The following is a 19,149-nucleotide window of genomic DNA, read 5'->3' on the forward strand; positions in this document are numbered from 1 at the left end:
CAATGAAAAATTCCCGATACTTAGCTTGTGACTTCAGATTCTGCTCCTTGGTAGATATTTCTTTTATCATGGTTTGGTAGGCCAAATCATGGCATGCTTCCTCTCTAGCTAGTTCGAGTATAGGGTTGCTTGGCATAGAAACCTTTGTAGCCAGAGATCTGGCCGTTGATGGATTCTGCAAGATTAGGGAATTTAGGAATGCCTTGCGACTGAGTGCATCGGCAACTACATTCTCTTTCCCTGGTCGATACTTGATTTCAAAATCATACTCCTCCAATACTTCAATCCATCGACGTTGCCTCATGTTGAGCTCGTTCTGGGTAAAAATCCATTTGAGACTCTTATGATCGGTTACTAGAGTAAACTTGTTACCCAACAGGTAGTGTCTCCAAAGCTTTAGAGCATGGATGACAGCTAATAATTCCAGATCATGCGTGGCATAATTCTTTTCATGACTCTTCAATTTCCTTGAAGAATATGCTACTGGATGACCTTCCTGCATAAGTACACACCCCAAGGCAAGAATGCTGGCATCAGTTACTACCTCGAACTCCTTATTGAGGTCAGGAAGTTTTAGAATAGGTGCTGATACCAAACATTGCTTCAATTGGTCGAAGCTATTTTGTTCGGGAGTTGACCATGTAATAGAAGTCTGCTTCTTTAGTAAGTCGGTAAGAGGTGCTGCAATCAAAGCATAGTTTTTGATAAAAACCCTATACCATCCTGTCAAGCCAAGAAAACTACGTATTTCTTTGACGGATACTGGTATTGGCCATTCAAGCACATCACTGACTTTGGCTGGGTCTACTGATATTCCTTCTGATGATACTATGAATCCCAGATATTCAATCTGACGTTTGAAGAATGCACACTTCTTCATTTTTGCATACAGCTTATGAGACCTCATTGTTTCAAGGACAATCCGAAGTTGAGGTTCATGATCTTCTTCCTGTTTAGAATAAACTAAAGTGTCATCGAAGAAGACAAGCACGAAATCATCAAGATATGGTCTAAAAATATCCTGCATTAATCTATTGAAGGTGGCAGGTGCATTTGTAAGCCCGAATGACATAACCAAGAATTCGAAGTGCCCATATCTTGTATTGAAGGCCGTTTTTGGAATATCTTCATCCTTGATCCTGATTTGATAGTAACCTGACCTGAGATCAATTTTGGAGAAGATCTTTGCACCTTGAAGGCGATCAAGAAGCTCATCTATTCTAGGAATAGGATACTTATTCTTGACTGTTGATTGATTCAGCCCACGGTAATCAATACATAGTCGAAGTGTCCCATCTTTCTTTTTCTGGAATAGTACTGGAGCTCCCCATGGTGAGTTGCTAGGCCGGATGTAACCCTGATCTAACAGTTGCTTGAGTTGTTCCTTCAACTCAATAGCTTCTGGTATGGACATTCTATAAGGTCTCTTTGCAATTGGCGCAGCTCCAGGCATTAGCCTTATTTCATGATCAACTTCTCTTGGAGGTGGAAGTTCAGTTAATTCCTCAGGGAATACGTCTTTATCCAAGAGGGTCCCTCATGAGACTCTTGCCTTTGATCTAATTTGTTGAGTTTGATCAGGTAAACAGGTAATCCTTTCCTAACCCCTTTTATGATCCGCGATACTTTGGCTAACTGGATTCTTGGCACTCCTGCCTCACCTTGAGTTGTAACAAACTCTCTTTCAGAGTTTCGAAAGGAAACTTGACCCTTTCCACAGTGGATGTGAGCGTCATTAGGCTTAAGCCAATCCATCCCGAGTAGACACTCATGGATACCTAAATTCATGACTCTGAATTTGACTGAGGTTTTCTTTCCTCCCAGATAGAACTCCTCCTTAGCAGTTTGCCTGGTACAAGTTACCTCATGACCGTTTGCCAATTCCACAAGTAGGGTAGGAGCTTCTACTGTGGCTATTCCTAATCTTTTAGCACACGCTGGTGAGATAAAGGAATGTGTACTGCCACAATCAATCAAGGTTTTGAAACCTTTACCTTGATAGTCCGACGGTGTTTGAATCACCGAGAACTGGCGATTCGGCCCCTTCTTGTGTAAAGCGGCATGGACTGTCGCTCTTTCGAATTCCGCTTCCATAGTTGGATCTTCCTCTTCTTCTGCTTCACATCTTTGCCTATTGGTAATGCAGGCAGTTCTTCCTCTTCCACGGGTGGCGGCTCCTTGACCGCGGCCTGCACCTTGACGGTGTCCCTCGCTGAGCTTGGGACATTGCCTTTTGAAGTGACCGAGTTCGTTGCAGTGGAAACATCGGAGGTTTCGGCCATTACTGTGAGTAGGAACAAAGTTATTGACGTTATTTGTCCTTGCTTTCTTCCTTTGTCCCTGATTGTGGCCTTGAACTCTCTTAACTTGGGGTCTGAATGCTCCTCTGTTCGGGTCGCTATAAGACCAATTCTTAATACCCCTTGGTTTAGCTTGCACTTCCTGAATTATAGGTGCCGCTCGAATGAGTGCATCCTGAAGATCTGATGGTCGCATAGATTCGAGACGAGTATTTACAGGTGGATTTAAGCCCGCGCAAAATTTGGACACCTGCTGCGTCGTGTCCATTTGTGGCGCATACTTTAAAAGTGAGACAAATTTAGAGTAGTATGCGTCAAGGGTGAGTCCTAACTGTTTTAGCTCATAGAACTCATTCATTTTCTGTGTACGATATGCAGGTGGCAAATATCTCCCCTGCACGGCTTGCTTTAACTTCTCCCAGGTAACGGACCCCTCTGAAGTCCCTTGATCCCTGCACCATTGTTTCCACCATAGTCTAGCTTCACCGGTGAGTTTTAATTTGGCGAGCATGGCCTGATTGGTAGGAGCAGTACCAGCTGCTTCAAAGTAATCCTCCATAGATTCAATCCAAATTTCAGCATCAGACTGGACGAATCTGCCTTTCCCGTCAAACTCGGGTGGCTTTATCTGCTTGAGGAGGAACTTCTTCTCCTGGATCACAGCAGTACTTGATGTAGGGGGCGAATTTGGAACCTGTACCTGGGGTTGTGCCTGGGTAAAAGTTTTCTTAATGTTATTATATGATAGTTGACATTAGCTTATCTTTAGTTCAGCTATCTCGTAAATCATAAAGCTACTTAGCTTTTCGTAACAACCCTGATGCACAATCGGATATAAATAAAAGAAGTCCTTATTTATATTTACATGGGCGTAGCCTTATACAACATCTCGTGTGATGATAATCCAACCATTACATTCAGTTTGGGGAGAACAACGTTGTATTGGATTTGTCTACAGGAACTGTGTAATAGCAGGGTTTTGGGTCATGGATCTTTAGGAATCGATAATTCATCGGAAGTTCAGGATATCCTTTCCGCTGGAATCCATACTTCCCATGGCGGCCCAACACCTTAATTCTGTCAGCTGGGATTACACGGGTTACTTCCTCATATACATATGAGTTCAATTCAACCCTCCGACCTTGAATATGCAAAGTCGAATTTACGTGAGCTTCCACAAAAATGAACAGCTTCACGACTTTCAAATCTTCCAACCACTTGATCCTCTTTAGGTTGGTTTGTAGATAAGCAAACCGGTGGGCAGCTATGTAGTAGATTCCTGAAGACCCAGTCCATCTTCGTTCTATATATAAAGGTGATGGATTATAAATCTGTTCCAGGATGTTCATCATTTCAACTCTCTGCCTATAATGCGGAGAATGCATTGCAGTCATAAACATGATCCGGAACACCAAAAACTTGTTCCACGCTTCATAGTTCTGCAAGACAGTATTGAAGATGAGGAAATGTTTGGACAGTAACAATTTCTTTACTTCATTTTTATTTGAGATCTCACGAAAACAATTCCATTGTTGGTCGGCTCTGATACCAACTGTAACGTGTCCACTAGAGTCATCTAGGACACGTCTTAGCAGTCCATCGGGAAGAATGTTTAGAAAACTCCACCCGGCACTCCCATGGAATGTTACGGGTTTTGCAATCTAGGTCTTCCCGCGTCTACCACGTAGCGGAAGTATCCTGGCCGTTTCCCACTTAGGATCGACTGGAATTAGGGTTTTCCTATTTGGTCATTAGCTAACAGCAACTAGCGTCAGACCCGAGCGAACTACTTTACGCAGAAACGCCAGGTCCGAAGCGGATTCACGCTGCACTTGGTTCAAGGAGAATGGGAAGCGAGAGGGATGCAAGGCTCAACCTCTCTGCCATAAGGCCTAGTCCCATTCCGTTCCCCTAAAACAGCGTAAATCGGGTAAGATGTGCCTCTAGGTCATCGTTCTCGTTATTCGTTTTGATGATGATGATCATCCTATTGTTCTTCAAGATTTTTGAGAAAAGTTCCCGGCTAACCGGGACCACCCATCCATAGGACGGACCCATGGTCCATCCTCCGCACTTTCCTCGGTTTGTTTTAGTTATGTAATTACCTAACACATTAATTTGACATATAACAAACAGCTCCCTTGATTAATCCCGTTAAGACTGGTTCCTTCACGTAATCTTATCACGTGACATAGAAAAATAATATCAAACAACTTCTTTATTATCATATCATCATTTAACTTTGAAATACAAGGAGTTCCGCCCATAGGCTTGTCCATAATCCGCCCGAAGGCTATCCAGTAATCCGCTAGGGATCACTATTCCAAGCTTCTGCCCGTAGACTAGTATGCGGGCCTCGAGATCCAATCCCGAGTCACGTTAGCCTCTTGTGCAGGACCCGGAAGGCGAGGGATTTACGGCCAGAGCCCCCCCTGGCACCCAAGCGTCCTCCTGCTCCAAGTAGAGCTCAACGGAAAGACCTCTCGCGGCGGGTTCGGTCCACGTTCCCGGCACGGACAACAACCCCCTTGGTTAGGGTCAGGCAGGCAGTCGGGGGTAACTGAAGCTGCCTCTCCCTTCAGGCCTTCAACCTGAAGCATTTATATATCTTTTCATCCTTTAGTTCCTTGAGCAAACAATGCAAACAGTGCTTACTAAACTGTTACAAGCACAATAATTCCAGTGGTTGTTTATTTGGCAAACTGTTAAGGAGTGAATCCTTCTCTCCGAATGCATCCAGCATTCGATCCGGAATCAATTGCAACTTGGCAAGATTCCTATCGTCCTTGGGTTAGGGTCATACCCTGTTAACCCAACTTAACCAATACCTTAGGTTTTATTAATAGTAAATCCCGGCGGCCATGTCGCTTTAATTTATTGATTAATCATTTGCGTCCGAGCAAATACCTAACTTCCCTTAACTTGGCAAATTTTCCCTAATGAGGGCGATGTAACAGGATGGCTACCCATCCCCTTGCAAGTTAAACCTGCGCAAGAACCTGCCAACCTCATTCCAAGGAATGGCAAAACTTTCTTGTGATCAAACCACAAGGCTATGCGACGTTGCAACTTGTTGCACAAGTGTCGCCTCCATTCCAAGAGATCATTTCACTTTTGAGTGGTGTTTTCTGGTCAAGAATTATGATTAGACTCGAAGTAGGGTTTAGGGCGTCTTCTCACTCACCCCAATCCTAATTGCACTAGACCGACAACGTTCGGTCCTAGGGATTCCAACTCAAACCAAGTTCTAGCACTAGGTCGAATGATCCTTAGGGTAGAAACCCTAGATCATTATTTGCGTGCGTGTCCCATTGGCTCAACTTTTCCGGGAAGGTGGGTAGGACCTTTGGGTTTGAGGACTTCGACTTGGTGTCCAATTACGTTACTTGGCCACATCTCTAACGTGCCAAGCCCTAGCTAGTACTTGAGGTTTTTATTGAATCGGCTAGCTATGCCTATACGAAACCCTAGCAGTCGTGATACTACAAATGACTTGGGTAAATTGACCTACTTGTCTTTGACAAGGACAATTCTTTCCTAGAGATGATATACTTTATCTAAAGTAGGAAAATAGTTGCAAAATGTTACAATACATGTAAACCCGTAATTCATTACTTTCACATGCCATAAGATCCGCAATAGCCCTATCCCTTCCTTTTAGTTAAAGTCAAAAGGCAAGATAATTTGAAGAGTAATCTACATAGGGCTTACTAGGATCTAGGTCAAGGGATAACACCTACAACCTTGTGTCTAAGTATTTGCATTTCATGCTTTTATAAGCCATGCAATCATTCCTACATGTTACATGATGAAATGAAGTTTGCGAAAGTAAATGTGCGACCCTTAGATACAACAACATCGTGAATGAAATTCATGCAATACTAAGGCAAGTGTCGATTTAATCTAATAGCAAGCATCTTTTTCCATGCAACTTATAAGATCGGGGTTCTTTATCATGCCGTGCAAAAGAATCTAACAATTTCCTAATTAAACCTAGGCAATATGTGGCTTTCCTTTGAAAATGCACGACGAGGTAATTAAGGTCGTAAGATGGATGGACAATTTGCGTTTATGTTGAAACTACCAATTTCTCCCTATTGTATTTAACTAGGTTAGGTGAATTTAAACATGCACGGGTACTTCCTAATCCTTGGAGTTGTCATGCTTAATGCATTACTTTAATAGAAAAAAATAAAACTTGGGTTTGTGGGCTCGGGGATATGTCCACTTGAATGCTAGGAGAGGAACCTCCCGCAGGCGCGCCTTGCGACTTCTTGGGAGCCATCGATAGCGTGCTTACGGATTTCCGGTTTTGCCTTTACCCTTGCGCGACCGATGAGTCTTCTCCAACCGTTGCGAGTCCCTTCAAGATCTTTGCCCTTTTTCCATCGTACGCCGGAGATTCCTTCCAAAGCACGGATCCTTGAGAGTACCAGCTTGCGGTTTTCAAGGCTTATTGGCGGCCTTGTGGGGTTGGAGCTTTGATTGTGGAGATGGCCCTTTTACGAGAGAGCTATGGGAATGGAGGCTTTCTAAGCTTCTTCTACTTCTAAAATTCCCGTGGTGGCCACACGAAAATAGGTCTTAAGGAAGCTGGGACTCCTTCCCCTCGTGCGCAAGAATTTCTCCAAAAAAAAATGGGTTCCCCTGAAAACCCGTGGTGGCTAGTGGGAAGGGACTTATAGATGGCTTGTGTGAATGGGCTTATGAATGCCCCCTTAGAGCTTCTTTAAAAAAAAAACTCCTGGCTATGACCAGAAACCACGTGGAAGAGGGAGGGGTGGTAACGTGGCGAATGATGACGTCGCTTAGGGCGGGGGTGGTTGTCCTTCTGTGGCGACGTGGAGCCACAGCGCCGCCAGCACGCTGCAATGGCAGCAACAGCAGCGCTGCAAGCGGTGGCGTTCGGCAGCGTCCCTTCCCCTCAATCCTCCAACTAGGGCCCCTCCTTCCCCTCTTGTCTCCTCTGGCCGTTAGCACGGTGACTGCTGGCTTGAGTAGGCGGCGAATATCAGAGCCTCTCCCCTCAGCGACGAGTATCAGAGCCTCCTCCCCTCAGCACGACTAGTATCCGCCCTGCTTCTCTGCACGTAAGTGGGTGTTTATATAGACATGGGGGGGGAGAGAAGGGCTCCACCACGTGGCCCCTTGCATGGGTTCCCCCCCTCCCATGCAGCCCACGACTCTTCCATGTCCCATCCCCCCACACTCCCTCTTCTCCAGCCGTGCATTGGCTGGAGAAAAAGGTATAAAAATAAAAAAATTTGCCTTGATAATATTCACTTTGCCCCTCCCAAGAGGGTGTTTACGTGTGATGTGCGGGTTTGAACTCTTGGGTTTTCCTTGCCAATGCGGAGGTCCCGATTTCTTGCGTGTAGGTCACAGATCACACTGCCGGTAATTCCAACAAGAAGGATAACCTTTGCACGAGGTTTGCGCGGTGTGTGGGAAGTCAATATTCACGGGTGGGAATATTACAAATACACAAGCCAACCATGATATGATTTGGACTATAGTAGACCGATTTAGCAAACAAGCATATTTTCTACCATGCAAGAAAACATTAACTGCATCTCAAGTTGCACAATTGTTTTTTAAGACTGTTTTCACTAATCATGGTTTGCCAAAAGTTATTATTTCTAATCACGATTCTAGATTTTGTAATAATTTTTGGACTACTTTGTTTGCTAATTTGGGTACTAAGATTGATTTCTCATTTGCATTCTATCTTGAAACCAATGGGCAAACAAAAGCTACTAATAGTACAATTCTAGATCTTTTACGTGTATACACAATTTCAAAACCACAAACATGGGATACACATTTGCATCTACTTCAATTTGCATACAATAATATACCACACCCAACTACTCATAAAGCACCTTTTGAAATCATTTATGGACATAGATTGCCTACACATGTTACATCATTGTCAAATAAAGTTAAAGCTAATGATGATATTGCCAATACGCATGCTACTATTTTTGCTCAAGTTAAAGATATTATTGCGAAAGCCCAAGAATCATACACTAAACAAGCTAATAAGAAAAGGAAAGCCATGAGTTTTAATGTTGATGATTATCTATGGTTACACATTGAAAAGAGAAGATTGCAAAGTGTTGAGAAACACCCTGTTGTTAAATTAGCACCTAGGTTTTATGGACCTTTCAAAATAATTCACAAGATCAATGACAATGTATTTAAATTAGAACTACCCAAACATTGGAAGATCCATAATACTTTTCATATCAGTTTGCTACAACATTTTAGAGGCCAATTACCTATCCACCTTGTTTATGAAAACCCTCCTTTGTTAAAAGAAGAAACTAAAATCCTTGAACATAAAACTATTCTAGACACTGACTTTATGATCACTAGAACTGGCCGTAGATATTCTAGATATTTGGTTAAGTTTAAAAATCATCCTGTTGAAGAGGCCCAATGGATGCATGCCTAGAACCTAAGTACTTACCCCTCACTACTCGCTCCACATTGAGCTAATAGCAATTGAGGACAATTGCTATCCCACCCCAAGGGTATGATGCCGGGAGGCATATTCTACGGTGGATTCCGTGAGGTTTTTCGATGGATTCCGTAAAACTATTTATTTGCCGGGACTCGTACACAAGGTCAATTCCTTATGCGAGAAGTTGACGGGGATACCTATCCTTTTCAGACGTTAGATTAATTTAATGTGCACGTGGGTGATTCCACAGTGGGTGATTCCACAAAATACATATCAAATTAATGGATGTTTATGAGTTTCGAGTGCGCACTCGAATTAAATTAAGAACATGACAGAGTTCCAACCTATTTAATTATTTGTAGTTGAAGACTACTAGGTATTCACTTTTGTTGGGTTTTATCTTATTATTTTTTAACAATTGTGAATGCTTTAGTTGATGTGTAGAGCAGATAGCGGAGGCATTGTGTGTAGCACCGGGGCGATGGCTTGAATTCAAAATGCCTAGAAGAATTACTATTTTTGATGGGCACGCGTCTTACCACTAAAGGCGTGGCGGTAATATTTATTTAAGCTCGCTTATTTACTAAAGTGTTTGACAAAATATTTATTATCTTGTATGCGCATAGGCACTCGATTAAATATTTCATTATCTGATATTTGTATTTGGGCACAGCTTGACTTTTGGATGCCCAAACGCCTTACTCTATAATTGGGCAAAAGCAAACACAAAAGCCAAAAGCATGCTATTTGTAAAGTGAACTATTTTTGAGCTAAAAGATAAATAAATCTATAAATACATGCCTTGTGAAGCGTTCACACAAGGCATAGGGGGAGATTGCACCCAATTTGTCTTATTGGTCTCATGTCGTGCAAATCCTCTTTTGCTTTTATGAATGCTTTGTAGAGTTCTTTGTTCTTGGGGACCTTCCAACATTCACTACGCGTACATACAGCATCCGATTTGTGCACCACAATCATTAATAAAAAAATAAAAGCGAACAAATTGAACAAGAAATAGAGTAGAGACAAAAGAGGGAAGAAATAAAGAAAGCATGCATGACATAAATTTAGGTACAATCTCTCCTTGTGCTTGGGTGAGTACCTCCTCCATGCATGTATTTATAATATTAGAACAAACTTTTGTGCCCAAAATACATTGAAAGCACCTTTTTTGTGTTTCTTGCTTTTCCTCACTTTGCATGACTCACTTTTGTGCAAATAAATCAAAATATGCTCTATTCTAATAGCTATAAGAAAATAATATTTTGTCTTCTCTATTAAGTACATCAAAATAAATATATTGCATATACACGCATGCAAAGTTTTTGTGCTAATAGACACATACAAAATATAATACTTTTAATAAGTTTTTTACACTATAAAGTGCATACATTCCATACATTAAATTGCACACTCCAAAAATAATAAATATTCTTAACTCTGTCCAATTGTATGCTCACCACAACACAAAATACATTAATATCCTTTCATCTATCTGCCAAGAATAATGTGACCAATATCACACATGCACCTTATGTGATAAGTCACAGATCATGCAATAAATAAACACAATCCATCATAATAAATTCTTGTGAAATACCATGATAAAAATAATTCAATAACACTTCCCACTTGAGGTTTTTGTAGGCTTAGTGCTCCTTATATTCTTTTGAGTCTTCCACTCTTATTAAGAATGCAAGTTAGAACGAGAACTCAAGGGTGATAAATCATCTTCATTGTTGCTATCACTTAATCAATAGGTCACAACCTCATTCGAAGCATACCAAAACCTTCATAATTTTGCCTAGCCCTATGAAGGCAGTAATCAACCCTTGACATCTCAACCCTATGATACCGAATACCAAAACCTATCCACCTTCCCCCTATAATAATAGAGGTGGCAATCAAACATAGTAGACCTGGGCTTTTGATAGTAGCAATTCATCCCTAGTCATGTTCAAGGAGGAGTGCAATTGAGAAAGGACCCAAGGCCCTACAATAGGGATGCATACAACAAGTGAAACTTTGAGGGGGGTGCTCCAAAGAGAAAATGGCAAGAGAAAGGAATGGTGTCTCTTCCTCTCAAGAGAGACATAGAGATTTCATTCAGAAGAGAGAAAAATATAGAAAATAGAAGTTATGCATTAAAAAATACTCTTGGTTCCCTAAAGAAGCCATTTTTCATATGATCTCTTTGCTTTTCTTCCTAGGAACAACATTGTAATTAAGTTTGTTTCTTTTCCCAATAATTTGTGCATGCCTAAGATAAAATAAACTTTAGTTTTGTTTTTACAAAAGGGGCCACTTAGCTCAACATGATTAGTGGGTAATTTTTTTGGGGTAGGCACCACCTTGCCACTACACCATTGTAGTACCATATGCCCTAAGGGGCAACATTGTTTCACGATTAGTGATCGAGACAAACCCCAATCACAACTCGAAAACTTACGAGAAAAAGAAGTATTGGTAAATTGAATGACTTTGTTAAAGAACTGAACTCAACAAGACTACTTTTTCAAACATGAGTAAATCAACAACACTTATGCCTCATATAGCTGCAAAACACAACCATACAAAACAATAAAGATTATACCTCAAATTGTCAAAGTTTCTTGAAGCCACAAACATGTCAAATCCACCTTGAAACACGAATAATCCAAGGCTCTATATGAAAGTCTTCAGCTATTTCATCCGGTTAACCTTCGTGTGACCCTCCTCTCCTTACAAGGAAAAATTTCTAGATCATAAGAGACGGGGCCCCTCTTATTAGTTATATCCCCTTATATAGTATTTTTCATCTCTCAACATTAGTATACAAAAAAACTCAAAACTTTTCTATTTTATGCTTTTGGTTCAAAAGTTGACCACCTCTATCACTTGTTTCATAAAATTCTCACTTACCATACTGTTACTGCGATATGTCTTCGTAAAGTGTGTTGATTAGCAATCAACTATAACTCTCAATTCTACAAAATCTTGACTTTCCTTTTTCATCTACACAAGAGATAAAAGCTCTGTATAAAAAACATATGATCTCTAAGTAAATAGTTTTCAAATATATTCACCATGATATCAAAACTAGCGCTGCCTTTAATTGCACTTCCATGAATCTTGAAAATAATGATTGTGCCATGAAAGCTTCATGGAATGGACTTTGCTAATTGTTGGTTTGCTCACTATGATGATGACTGATAGGACAATCAATGTTTACACAATTTCTAAATCTAGTTGTGGTAAGCTTTGATCATTTTGATGATAGCCATGACTCTTCAGTCAATAATGGCCCAGCTCTAACTTCATGAACTTATGAGTTCCGACTCTAATATGTTGAGAGACCTAGTACAAGAATTGATGAAGTCATGTTTTGTAGACTACCCAACAAGTCGATCCATTCCCCTCCTAAGTTGCATGCCTTCTTTTCCTCAATGATGCTCTATTTACGAAGAATAGTAACTTCCTAATCTCCTTCATGTCTTCAAAAGAGGATTATTTTTTAGTTGTACTTGCTTTGATACCATGCAATGTATCCTAGGTGAAGACATGCTTTGAAATTGAGCTCCATGCTTAGTCACACATGATTTGAAAAGAAGTGTGTTGGGGGTAAAGGCGTGTCTGCCTAGCCGCCCGTGTACTACTACACTGATAGTCACCGCCACTACACACTGCAGGTGGCGAGCACCCGTCACCATCACTTTATTCTTTATTTTTTTAGTGACAGTTTGAATAAAGGAAGGCCCAGTCACACATTGTGACCGTTGGAGTTCCCATTTCTTGTCTCTCTCTTTCTTGCTCTTGCTCTCCCACCATAGCTCTCGAGTCCAAGCTTCGATCCTTCTCTCCCTTTCAACTAGTATCAAAGCTTGGCTTCCCGACTCTTGAGCTTGGTTCGTGGCATTCTCAGCTTCCCATCGACTCCCTACTCGCATTGGGTCTCCTTCCCGGCAGCAGCCATATCCGACTCCTTCGATCTCCCGTCACTCCCCGGCTTCCCGAGCACCTTCCCAGCCCCTTTGGGCACCCTCAAGGCATTCACACAAAGGTATTGCTTCACTCTTTATAGGGTTTACCTCAGTTTTCAGCCCTCTTGAAATAGGGTAGCCATTACACTCCTAGATCTCATTTCATATGTGGGTTGCTCTCCCCTTACTGGAGCTTATTTGAGGCCTTCCTTGGCTTTAACCGGACCCCTCCGAAGCTTGGCCACCATTTTTTGCAGCCCTAGGACCAGCATTTACAGTTGGCAGAATCACGCAGCCCTCCCATATGTATCTTCAGCATTGATAGTCACAACAGCAGCTCTCCCCCTCCATTGGCACTTGGAAAGGCTCCATTTCGGGCATATGAACGTGCTTTGATGCTTGGTTTTGATGGTTGATGTGTTGGCATAGCATTTGAACTGATTTAACACTATTTTGGGACTATCATAATAGTCCACAAGCAGTTTATGACAGTGTTACACTGACATTTGATGCTACAGCTTGTTTGGCATTGTCATTTGATGCCCGGTTGGTCCCGTTTGATGCCCGAATGTTAGGGGAATGTATGCCTATTGTTTGGCAACCATTTGGAGCTGATTTTGGTGTTAAAATTATCAGCTTTGAAAAGTAAATCACTGCTGCACACAGTTGGGTTGAAGTCATTTTACTCATGTGGGCTTATGCCTATGCTTTTCGGGCTATGTTTCGAGCATATATGGTGATGTATTGACACTTGGGGCTCAACATAGATCTTGGTTTTTATTTGGGATCGTTGGTTGAGCTTGAGCTCGCTTTGCAAAGCATTTGGATGCTCCATCTTGGATGTACTTATGGGATGTATGTTGCTTATGTCTGACTGGTCTTGACATGCTTAGCCTATGCCATTACTACATGCTAGTTACATTGTTTGGAGCCTATTGCTACTAGAGCTCAGTCTTGGCTTGACCTTGGATTCTCGAAGCTTACTTGAGCTATTTATTGGCTTGCCAGAGTTGTATCTTGGGATGTATTTGATGTCTTACATGCTTATGGATGCTACATACGGATGCTCTACCGCCTACATGTTCGAGATGTACTATTGATATCTTGTCTTGGACTTATGTCATTGGCACTGTGTCTTGCCTTGGCTTGAGCTCTTGAGCTCGTACATATGGCTTTTGTGCCAGTGGGAGCATTCTTGAATGCTTATCAGACATTGAGCAGGCAATACTTTTATGCATTGAGCAGTTACATGCCGTTGAGCAGTTAACAGACACTTGAGACTTTGGGATTTCTTACCCTTTGGGATGATACATTATATGTCTTGGTTCATTGTATGCTTATGAGCTGAGTCTCAGTTTTGGATCCATATCTTTGTGAACTAACACCTACTTGTGTCAAGTTTTGGTAGTGGCAGGAACACTTTGCCCCGTTGACTGGGGGGTGTGCCTACTCACTAGCAGATGTTTGTATGACATACTTGGGTGTTGGATTCATGCTTATCGACCGTCATATGCTTATGCTATGCCCGCATGATGCCAGCTTTGGTCTTGGCGGTATCTGATTGCCTTGGGATCCGATTTTGGCACTGTTAGCTCTCTTTTACTGAAATCTGTAATTTATTACAGTAAGCATATATGTATGGACTGACATGGATTTTTCATGCTGAAACATTCTGAAATGATGTACTTTCACTAGTACTTGGTGGACAGCAGCTTTGATTCCACTTTTCTCGCCATTTTTCCTCGATTTTGGTGATTTTTTGGTCATTTTCTATAGTAAATAGCAAGCAGTTTGAACTGTCTACAGTCTTCCAGCCTGTATTATGGCGAGTTCGTCCACTGATCATGGTATTTTCAACATCACTAAGCTTGATGGTACAAATTACTCTTATTGGAAGAGCCAGATTTGGCAGGTGTTGGTGCAGAAATCACAGATCAAACCTTTGAGGTTAAGCGGACATCCGCCTGCAACTATGCCAGATGAGGAATGGCTTGAGCTTGATGAGTTATGCAAGTCCACTATTGTATTGTCTCTCACAGAACAGGTTCACTATAATGTCTTTGAGGAAGAACAGAGTGCATGGCAGTTGTGGGAAAAGATAAAAAATCTCTATGACAAGAAAAGTCCAGCGAGTCAGATGTATTGGCTGAAGCAGCTTATGGATCTGCGCATGAAGGAGAATGTGACTATGTCTACTCAGTTGAGCGAGTTCCATGCTATACTCAAGAACTTGACTTTGCAGGACATCACTTTTGCAGAGGATGTCACTCCTCTTTTCTTGCTTGGTACTCTTAATGAGTCATGGGATGTATTCCGCACTGCATTTATGTACCTCTACTACTACCTTGAAATTATCTGATGTTGAGAGTGCTCATCTGCAGGAAGAGGTTAACCGTAAGAATTTGGATGCCTCTCGTGTGTCTCATGCTATGTTAGTTAGAGGCAGGAATGATGGATATGGAAAGCATGGTAGTGGTAGTGGCCGTGGACAGGATTCTCAGAAATCTCCGTCCAAGTCTCGTGAGAAGTCATGTAGCAAATCCCGTGGTAGGAATGTAGATGTTACTTGTCACCATTGTGGGAAAAAGGGCCATATTAGGCCACAATGCCATAAATTGCGCAATGAAAGGCGCAAAGATAAGGGGAAAGACAAAGTGTAGGATAAGTCTTCTGATCGCAGCATAGTACCTGCAAAGTCCAGTGTTAAATTGAAGAGATCAATGTTATGCAACCTGAGAATGTTGATGATGATGATTATATCCTAGCAGCTTCTTCTAGTGCTTCGCAGATGATAGAGATACACTCTATGTATGCACATTGTTGGCTCTTGGACTCAGGTGCATCCTTTCATGTGACACCTTGCCGAGAGTGGTTTCATTCATACCGTACTGTTTCGGGTTCTGTGCACTTGGGTGATGACAGCTCTCTTGATATTGTGAGCATTGGTGATGTTAGGCTGCAGTTTCTTTCTGGCAGCAGTTTTGTCATGCAAGATGTACGTCATGTACCTATTTTGACACGTAGTCTCATGTTAGCTGGACAGCTTGATGATGCAGGATATCATGTATGTTTTGGAGACTCTGCATGGAAGATCACTAATGGCAGACTTGTGATTGCGAGAGGTGCCAAGACTGGCAGTCTCTACCCCTTGATTGTATCAGCTTCTTCCCTTGATCATGTTTTGTCTGTGGGTTCTATCCCACATATATCTCTTTGGCAATGCCCGTTTGGGCCATATGTCTTTGAAGGGAATGAAAATTCTTTTTGGTTTGCAGTACTTACCGCCCCTTGATTATGCATGTTTTGATTCATGTGAGCATTGTCTTTATGGCAGGCAGACTAGGTCTACGCATAAGAATTTTGGTAGGCCACGCATGAGTGAGCCCTTGGCATTGGTACATTCGGATGTCTGTGGGCCCATGCCTTGTCAGTCTATGGGTGGTGCAAAGTATTTTGTTACGTTCATAGATGATTTTTCACAGAAAGTTTGGGCTTATCCCATTAAGCTGAAATCCGATGTCTTGGTTGTGTTTCAGAGATGGCTTGCATTGGTTGAGAACAGTCTGGGTACAGGCTAAAATGCCTAAGAACAGATAATGGGGGTGAGTATGTCTCACATGCTTTTGAGCAATTATGTGATGAGAGGGGTATTAAGTGTTAGTTGACCGCCCCCTACACCCCCCCAGAATGGTTTGGCTGAGCGGATGAATAGAACCATCCATGAGTGTGTATACAGTATGCTTAGCCATGCATACCTACCACAGAGCTTTTGGGCTAAGGCAGTTAGTACAGCTGTGCATGTCATAAACAGATCACCCTCTAGTGGTTTGGATTTCCAGGTTGTAGAGGAGGTATGGACTGGAAAACCTCCCTCTTAAGCGCATCTCCGTGTCTTTGGATGTGAGGCATTTTGCCATGTGCCCAGGGACAAGAGAAGTAAGCTGGATCCCAAGAGTGTCAAATGCATTTTCCTTGGTTATGGGGATGCAGGCGAGATGGGTTACCGTCTCTGGGATTTGCAGGCGTGGAAAGTCATCAGCAGTCATGATGTAGTCTTCCATGAAGAAAAAATGCATAGGCAGCCTGAGAGAGTTGTTGAGATCCGCAGGGTCATATTTCAGCAGGAGTCGAGAGCTCTCGCACAGCCAGTTGGACAGCCTACAACTGCAGCAGATGCTCATGGTCAGGGTGTTGGACAGGTAGTTGGGCAGGCAGCAAAGCCTGCCGTGAGACGGACTACTAGAGACAAACTATGCGTAGGGGTGACAGTCACTCCTGGGAGAGGGCTATGCAGTCTGAGATAGACTCCCTGCATAAGAATGACACTTGGGATTTGGTTTCCTTGCGTACAGGCAAGAAGGCTTTGCCATGCAAGTGGGTGTACAAGCTAAAAAGTACCCCTGGACACCCAAAGCTGGCATACAAGGCTAGATTGGTAGCAAAGGGTTTTAAGTAGGAGCATGGTGTGGACTTTGACGAGGTCTTTTCTCCTGTGGTTAAGACGACCACCCTGCGCTTAGTCTTGGCTTTGGTTGCTCAGCTTGACTTGGATTTATACCAGATGGATGTCAAGACGGCTTTCTTACATGGGGACTTGCATGATGAGATTTATATGGAGCAGCCTAAGGGCTTTACAGAACCTAGCAGGCAGCACCTAGTGTGCAAATTGAAGAAAAGTCTTTATGGCTTAAAACAGGCACCTAGGGAGTGGTATCATAAGTTTGATGCCTTTATGCAGTCACAGGGCTACAGTCGGAGTGCTATGGATCCGTGCCTTTACACAAAGAAAGCCCGTGATGGTTCTTTATTGATTTTGATACTCTATGTGGATGATATGCTGATAACAGGGAAAGCTCATGATGAGCTAGATGCTCTTAAGGCTCAGCTCAAGAAGAGCTTTGAGATGAAAGATCTGGGATAAGCCGCTCACATACTTGGTATGCGCATTAGACGCGACAGGCATCACAGACTCCTCTACTTGTCACAGAGGGAATACATTCATAAAGTCCTTGAGCGCTTCCTCATGCAGGACGTAAAGCCTATTGGCTATCCATTGCCTTCTTATGTGAAGGTATCACATGCTGATTGTTTGTAGACAGATGAGCAGAGGGCCGAGATGGCCAAGATTCCCTATGCATCCGCAGTGGGCAGTCTTATGTATGCCATGATAGCCACTCGTCTAGATATTGCCTTTGCAATTGGTGTTGTGGCACGCTATATGGCTACACCTGGCAAGAAGCATTGGGATGCCATGAAGGGTATCATGAGGTACCTGAAGGGCACTGCAGATATGTGCATATGCTATGGCAGCCAGGATACAGGAGTCGTGAGGTACACTGACTCTGATTATGCAGGACATGCAGATAGTAGGAAGTCCACTTTTGGCTATGTATTCACCTATGCTGGAGGTGCTGTTTCTTGGATGTCCAGAGTGCAGAAATGCACGGCCCTTTCTACTACAAAGGCCGAGTATATTGCAGCCCACTGAGGCTTACAAGGAGGCCATTTGGTTGGGTCGTTTAGTTGCTGACCTTGGTATTGATGCTATCCCTACATTGCATTCGGATTCTATGAGTGTTATTCAGTTAGCCAAGAATCCAGTCTTCCATGCGAATACGAAACACATTGAGGTGAGGTATCATTTCATACGTGGGGTCGTTGGGGAGAAGTTTGTTGATCTTGTCAAGATCTCGACTGACCAGAATCCTGCAGATTTGCTCACGAAAAGCCTCTCTACAGAGTGCTTTGCCTTCCTCAGGAGGTTGATGGGAGTGGGATGAGATGATGTCTTTCCTCATCCTGTTGTACATGTGTACATGTTGTACTGTCTTTTCCTTTTTTTCTTTTCACTCCTCACTAGGGCAGATTCGCCTTTAAGTTGGAGGTTGTTAGGGGTAAAGGCGCCTTTGCCTAGCCGCTCCTGTATTACTACACTGACAGTCACCGCCACTGCACACTGTAGGTGCCGGGTGCCTGTCACTGTTACTTTATTCTTTATTCTTTTAGTGACAGTTTGAATAAAGGAAGGCCTGGTCACACATTGTGACCATTGGAGTTCCCATTTCTTGTCTCTCTCTTTCTTACTCTTGCTCTCGCGCCATAGCTCTCGAGTCCAAGCTTCGATCCTTCTCTCCCTTTCAAAGTGCAAATCCAAAACCTATGCCATGCAATCACAAAATCATGGTTCTCAAGATGTTGACTAAGTAAACAACCCATCTCACAATTGAAGGCGCCCTTCACGACCCTCAAACTCACCCAATCACCTTTTCCACTCATGCTTGAGGTTCCTAATTTAGTGATACATATGTCAACTCTCGTGCGTGCAAAGAACAATGAGTGAACAATAAAAGGTGCTCTCTCAAGTGCGCATGCATCTAAGGTTTACGACATATAGTTGCAGTAGGCATCATGCTGTGCTAATGCA

This window comes from Lygodium microphyllum, chromosome 25 (assembly GCF_053477565.2).
Source record: "Lygodium microphyllum isolate KBCC chromosome 25, Lygodium_microphyllum_v1.1.10, whole genome shotgun sequence".
NCBI classification, from domain to species: Eukaryota; Viridiplantae; Streptophyta; class Polypodiopsida; order Schizaeales; family Lygodiaceae; genus Lygodium; species Lygodium microphyllum.